A 7,728-nucleotide genomic window follows, 5' to 3' on the forward strand; every position below is an offset into this window, starting at 1 on the left:
ATCCCCAAACTCAAGCATTAAGCATCTATTAAGCATGCTAGAGTTCCATCCAAACCATTCTAGAGCTTAAAGATCTAAACCTAGAAATCTACCATCGTTGAGCTTCAAGCTTACCTCCAAAAGCTAGCTCCAATGGTGAAGAGGAAGAAGAAGATGATGAAGAGTCTTCTCCTAGCTTGCTTCTCCTCCAAATCCCTCTCCTTTTCCACCTTCTAGAGAGAGAGAAAGAGTTCTTAGAGAGAGAGAGGGAGCTTTTAGGTCACAAAGGGGAGAAATGAGAGAAAGAGAGAACTATCTCCCATCTATACCCCTTCATAAGTGCATAATTGCACAAAACACCCCTCACAATGCAACCATGACACAGCCCAGCCCTGGGCATTTGCAGGCTACGGGGACCGGTCTGTCCCAAGAGGGACCGAGAGCAAGATTTGCGAGCAGAGCCATTCTGCCCATTTTACGCGTACGAGGATCGGTCCCCTCCCCCTGAGGGACCGGACCGCGAGAGCAGGTTTTGTGCGCAGCATTTTTCTGCCACTCACCATGCTTACGGGAACCGGTCCCTCCCGTCAGGGACCGGTCCCTAAGAGCAATCTTTGCAATTGTGCAGGTTTGCACAGCTTGCTCTCTGAGGTCGTCCACAATGCACTTTTTGCATTTTTGACGCCTTCAGCCTTTCCGAATCACACCTAACCGACAATCAGCCGATTCTAATCGAAGTTCAACTCTCGCATTTCGAGAATTCACTTCCTTACATCCTCCCCATCTTTAAAAGAGTTTCGTCCTCGAAACGAAGTTAAACCTCAACTTAACCCATACCTTACTTACTCCTCAAAAAGATGAGGGTGATGCGCTTTCATCGCGTCCTCAAGTTTCCACGTGGCTTCGCGATCGTTGTGATTGGTCCACCGAACCTTAACGTAGGGAATTTCGTGATTTCTCAACTTTCGCACTTCTCAAGCAATAATTATCGCCGGAAACTCCTCATAGCTCATATCGTCTTGTAATTCCGGCGGTTCATATGTCAACACATGCTCGGGATCGTGGATATATTTGCGGAGGTTGGAGACATGGAATATATTGTGAACATCGGCGAGCTTCGGCGGCAATGCGAGCCGATAAGCCACTGCACTAATCCGCTCCAACACCTCGTATGGCCCAATATATAGGGGACTCAACTTTCCCCGCACTCCGAACTGCTTCACGCCTCTTATGGGCGACACCTTCAAGAAGACACGGTCGCCTACCGCGAATTCTAGGTCTCGCCGGCGCTTATTTGCGTAACTCCTCTGTCTAGATTGCGCCGTGAGCAATCTTTGGCGAGCGAGGCGGACCTTCTCTTCCACCTCTCGCAAGACATCGGGGCCTAAAACCGCACGCTCGTCCACATCACTCCAATGGATAGGAGATCGGCACTTCCGCCCGTAAAGAGCTTCGAACGGTGTCATCCCTATACTAGCCTGATAACTGTTGTTGTAGGCGAACTCGGCCATCGGCAAGTGATTACTCCAACTACCCTTATAGTCAATGACACAAGCTCGCAACATATCCTCAAGAATCTGTATAGTCCTCTCTGACTGCCCATCTGTTTGAGGATGACAAGCGGTGCTGAAATCGAGCCGTGTGGCCAACTCTTCTTGTAGGCTCTTCCAGAAATGCGAAGTGAACCGGGGGTCCCGATCTAACACAATCGACTTTGGCACCCCGTGTAACCTCACAATCTCATCAAGGTATACCTGCGCCAACCTATCACCTGCCCAAGTCGTGTGGATCGGCAAAAAGTGTGCCGACTTCGTCACACGATCCACAATCACCTAGATTGCATCGTGGCCACCCGATGAATGAGGTAGGCCGACCACGAAGTCCATGGTCACATCCTCCCATTTCCATGTGGGGATAGGTAGGCTCTGAAGCTTTCCCGCTAGAAATCGGCGCTCTGCTTTGATCTGCTGGCATACCAGACACTGCGCCACATAGCGTCCAATGTCGACTTTCATTTCCCGCCACCAGTAATGCTGTTTCAAGTCTTGATACATCTTGGTGCCGCCCGGGTGGATGTTATAAGGCGACCAATGCGCTTATTTCAGAATCAGCTTCCGAATCTCTTCGTTTCCCGGTACACACCACCGGTTCCGAAATCGAAGCACACCCTCGGCGTCTACACTGAAATCGCCGCCGCGTCCACTCTCGATGTCGTGCAGTACCTTCTGGAGAGTTGTATATGCAGGTTGCAACCCTTTAATCCTCTCCAACAGGGTTGGTTGGACAACGAGAGTTGACAGTATAGCCGGAATCTCCGGAGCTACAACCTTGAGATCAATCCGTCCCATCTCCTTCCATAGGGGTTCTTGATTCGTAACACACAATGCGAGGTTCTCCGCCGACTTTCTACTAAGAGCATCAGCGACTACATTTGCTTTCCCGGGGTGATAAAGGATGTCAACATTATAATCTTTTAGTAGCTCTAACCACCGCCGTTATCGCATGTTCAGCTCTTTCTGTGTGAACAAATACTTTAGACTCTTGTGGTCAGTATACACTTCACAGCGCACGCCGTACAAGTAATGCCTCCACAACTTGAGAGCAAATACCACCGCGGCTAACTCCAACTTGAGAGCATCATAATCTTTTAGTAACTCCAACTTGAGAGCAAAGGAGGTGAGCACGATGTTTGGCACGGATCAGGGATCATCATGCTCACTTCCGGGAGTGTCAAGGTGTCCTCGGATCGTCGAAAAAGCGATCGAAACCCGAAACAGTGAACAAAAATAGTGAATGGCCTTACCTGAGCAAGGTAGGGCACGGTACGGCGGGCGGCGGCCGGACGGCGGGTGTGCCGGCAGGGGAGGTCGCGGCGGATCAGAGGGGGCCCGGGCACGCGTTGGCCGATGGCAGGAGACGGCCAGTGGCTCGGTGGTGCAGCACACACCCGTGTGGCTTGGCTCTGGTTCTTTGGGCAACGGCGGCCGGGGAAGCGCTGGGGCAACGACGACGTGTCGTTGGGAGCCGAGGGAAGGTGGCGTGCCCGATGGTGGGCGGCGGCGGCACGCGGAGGTCAAAATGGCCCCGGCTCGGCCCGCACAGGGTCTGGGCGACCACAGGGAGCACGAGCGACGGCCAGAGGCCCGCGGGGACGACGGGGGTGGCGCGCGGAAGGTTGCCGGAGACCCAGGAGGGTGGCGCGGCTGATCTAAGGTGTCGACGGCAGGCGGGCCTCGCACTCAGCTGAGTTCGGTCTGGGCTGACCCGCGGATCTCCCAACCGTCGCCGGCAGAGCGCGCGGACGGAGGGGGCCGGCGGGGATGACGCCGGAGGTTGGTTCTCGGCCAGGGAATGGAGGTCCTACGCGTGGATGACTCTGGGTGGCTCACGGCAGAGAGGAGGGAAACCAAATTGGAGGATTTTCAATGCCAGCTCATTTTACGATAGTCGGGGGCGCTCGCCGGCGGCCGAGGTACGCGCGCGGCTAGGGCAAAGTGGTGCTGGTGATGGCTAGGGTTAGCTGGGGAGCTGGGTCGGCTAGGTCTAGGGTTTCGTGCATAGAAACCCTAGATGCACATTATATACATTTTGCGTATATTGCAAAACAATCCCCCAAAGCTGATTATTTTCTGCTGGGTCCTTGCCAGCACGTATATTTTGCACACAAGCACCTCGATGTTCGAAATCACGCAAAACGATACATAAAATATTGGGCTTTTTGCAGATTTTTTATTTTGCCTATTTCGACCCCTCAACGAACTTTTTGCGATTCTCGAATATCTGTCCGTCAGATTTTCGATCGGATTGCGCCAGCGGGTTCAGCATGATTGGGGCATCGAATCTACAATTTTGTTTCGTCCGATTTGGTCGCCGATTTGCGACGAAACTAACCCTCTCCGTGATCCACACTATAACCATACACACACACACACACACACACACAGACACACACACACATATATATATATACATATATACATATATATATACATATATATATATATACATATATTTGTATATGTATACATATACAAATATATGTATATATATATATATGTATATATATATGTATATATGTATATATATATATGTGTGTGTGTGTCTGTGTGTGTGTGTGTGTGTGTGTGTATGGTTATAGTGTGGATCACGGAGAGGGTTAGTTTCGTCGCAAATCGGCGACCAAATCGGACGAAACAGAATTGTAGATTCGATGCCCCAATCATGCTGAACGCGCTGGCGCGATCCGATCGAAAATATGACGGACAGATCTTCGAGAATCGCAAAAAGTTCGTTGAGGGGTCGAAATAGGCAAGACAAAAAATCTGCGAAAGGCCCAATATTTTATGTATCCTTTTGCGTGATTTCGAATATCGAGGTGCTTGTGTGCAAAATATACATGCTGGCAAGGACTCAGCNTGTCACGTCCCGCTATCGCCAATTTGGTCGATCCGGGCCCGTACACAGACGCCGAACAGACAGAACCTCCTCTGCCCGCCCAAGGCTCAACAACAACGAGTACATGTATAATGAAATAAACAATTCCCAGGATAACATTTCAATATACATGGCTTGCACGAGGGCAAGCAACAACCACAAGTGATAGTAAGCTAACTATATTGAAAATTCACTGTAATTTAAAACTTTCAAACTGAACTGGATTACTGAAATATTTAGTTATTTACATACTTTATAATACATTCATTTACATGTCTCTGTACATCAAAATGTATCACATGGACTCAAAATGGTACACTACTATACTCTGGTGTCAACTAACTAGGCTGCAGGGCTCTTGCCACGGTCCTCGGCCACACCGCTCGCATTGGAACCTGTATGGTTAGTGGTATGAGAACTACTGAAAGTTCCCAGTGGGTTCGACCGCCGAATTCGTCGACTCACCCACTAGGTCTACTCAGGCATATGTAGGCAAGAAAGTAAACAGATAGTAACCAACTATGATATGTAACTACTACAATGCCTGTACAAAGCTGAAAGAATAATATATAAAACTGTAAATATGCATGCATGCTTTTACTGAATTTACCCAATCTTTTGGTTAACCCTTTGGTTAACAACAACTCACTGACACTATCCCAAATATCGGGGAGACGCAACCTGCACCCGACGGGACTGTCAACTGGGGGAGACGCACCTCCTGGTCCAGTAAAGATGACTACTCCGGAGCTCATCGTTCAAGGAGGAGCGACCTACCTTGAACCAAACGAATGTGAGTATGATCTGATCCTCCTTTAGAGGATTCAACAATAGACGATGTCACACTTAACTCTAACTAGCTCTTTATGCTAGTTTCACAATTCTTTTTCTCGATGCTAACTAACTCTCTAATTGAATGTCACAAAGTTTACTATTGCTATAGTCCATACATTCATAGGGTTCTATATTCACATTCTAATGTTCACATGTTCTCACTGTTGATAGGAATACATACTTTCACTTGCACAATGCCAATACCTTATAATGCATGACTACAAATATGAATATGCTCAATGAATTATCATAGACATAAAAGGTGATTCAAAGATTTCGGATAGCACCACCCACCTGTAGGGATGCCAACAGCTAGAATCAGCGTCTCGAACTGAGTCAATAACAAGCTCTTGCGACTCCGCGCAAATAGAGCTTAAACGGCTTCTACCGTAATCCGTGCGTCGCCGACCTGTCGGAATGTCAATTTAGACTTCCGAGCAAGTTTAACTTTCATTTATACAAGAATAAAAGAGCTTAGACTAGAGTCATATATACATTTTAATGGAACTTGCATTTCAACTTCACCTTATATAGGTGTATATACTATTAACCTAAAGTTCTATAGAACTAGAAAGTTCAGTTTACAATAATTCCTATACTGAAATTAAAGTCAATTTTACCTCAATCAAATGCCTTCACCAACCTACTCTCAGCTTTCTAAAGTCTTTTCTCAATTATACTAATTGAATTTCAATTCAAACCTAATTACAATCATTTTACTCTGCTCTCTAATCAGCTCAATTTCAGCTTCCTCAACAACCCAAGTTCAATGCTGAAATTGGTCTCATGCTTTAGAGTTAATTTTTTTTACACAGCCCTACTACTCTCAATTGAGTTTTAAGCTAATTACCTCAGGCTTCAACCTTGCTTAGCTGAATTTTTCGCTTGGGTGACTCCAATCAGCCCAACTCTCCAAGTCTGCTACACCTGGCAGCAAACAAAATACCTTCATTTAGATCATCTTTTAACTTGAACAAACTATTAGGTTCAGCTTGATAATTAACTTACTTTAGGTCAATATTTCAACTACAAAAAAATCCTGCACAAGACCTTTTCCCTCAGCTCAACTTCTTCCTTTCAGCTGAATTCTAATTGGGTAGCTCCAATAATAAGACTTTCCAATACTGAAAGTCAATACTTGCTGAATTCCGGCTTACGCTGAAATTTTCTGCACTATGCTGAATTTTCAGGACTACTTCCTTCTTGCTCAGCCCCCCCCTACAAGCATATAGCCATTTGAAAGCTTCTTTATACAGGAGTGACTCTATTACTACTCCTAGCAGCCTATATAAATACATGCTGTTTTCAGCATGTGTTCATGGCCTTTTAATTCCTCCCACAGACAAAAGAACACAATTTCCAGTTGAAAGTAAGCTTCTTACCTTAATTAGAGACCTTCCCTAGCTTACTCCCAGCTCCGATCATCCGAATTCCGGCTTGGCAGCTTCTACAAGTTCGAAAGCACCCCGGCTGCCAACTTCCTGCTTGCTTCTTCACTAGAATTGCTCTAGGGCTGAGAGAGAATGAGAGAGGAATTAGATGAAATGAAGCTGATGGAGGGGTTTAACCAGCACGTGTACACCTTCCCCCCAGCTGGGTTAAAGTGATAAGGATGCATAATTGCAACTTAACCCTCAATTTCATTAAAAGTGCATTGCAATCCTGCAATTTACACTTTAGTCCCTGCACTAACTAGAACCTGGCAGCAGCTGCTTCAACTCCCTTTTTCTCACATCTAATTCCTTCCAATTTCATTCAAACACTTCTAAAACCATCCAAGGAAGCTTCCCAAGCTACCAAATTAATTTGGTAACATTTAATTCTCAATTTAGTATTAACTTAACCATTCTAATCAAGGTTAACTAAGATTTTCAGCACTTTGGCAGTAGCAGCAATTGGAGGCCTTTTCGCACAACCAACTCACTTCTATTCCATTCCAAAACTTCCAATTTACCCTAATATACCTCCACAAGCTGTCAAATTAATTTGGAAGTGATTAATTTCCAATTCGGCATCAATTTGATCATTTTTGACCAAATCGACTAAAACTTCAGCATTCAAGTAGTAATGGCAATTGGATGTCTTTAGCCACTTCGATTCCATTCGTGTCTATTCTCACACTTCCAAAACATGTCAATTGTTGTTCTCAAGCTACTCATTAAGTTCAGAAACACTTAATTTCCATTTTTACATCGTTGTGATCCATTTGATCACAATTAGCTCGAGATAAATTTTCAATGCATTACAATATATATATATATGTATACATATATATATATATATATATATTTGAATTTCAAAATTCACAATCCGAATTTCCTTTATTATCAAATCTCGGATATTACAAAAGCAATTGAAGGAGCTTCTTGATGCGGGCTTCATTCGACCATAGAAAGCACCTTATGGAGCACCGGTTTTGTTCCAGCGGAAGAGCGATGGAAGCCTGCGGCTTTGTATCGACTATAGAGCGCTCAACAAGGT

General features: G+C 45.7%; 1 long non-coding RNA gene across 1 annotated transcript; it reads right to left on the minus strand.

The window, feature by feature from the left end:
* Positions 1-5,201: 5,201 nt before the first annotated feature.
* LOC109706277 lies at positions 5,202-7,490 on the minus strand. Its single transcript, XR_002215145.1, has 4 exons — positions 6,630-7,490; positions 6,256-6,465; positions 6,098-6,174; positions 5,202-5,656 (listed from the first exon to the last, which is right to left on the minus strand). It is a non-coding gene; the product is annotated as an uncharacterized LOC109706277 (long non-coding RNA).
* Positions 7,491-7,728: the final 238 nt, after the last annotated feature.

The sequence above is a fragment of the Ananas comosus genome, unplaced genomic scaffold (assembly GCF_001540865.1).
Source record: "Ananas comosus cultivar F153 unplaced genomic scaffold, ASM154086v1, whole genome shotgun sequence".
NCBI lineage: Eukaryota > Viridiplantae > Streptophyta > Magnoliopsida > Poales > Bromeliaceae > Ananas > Ananas comosus.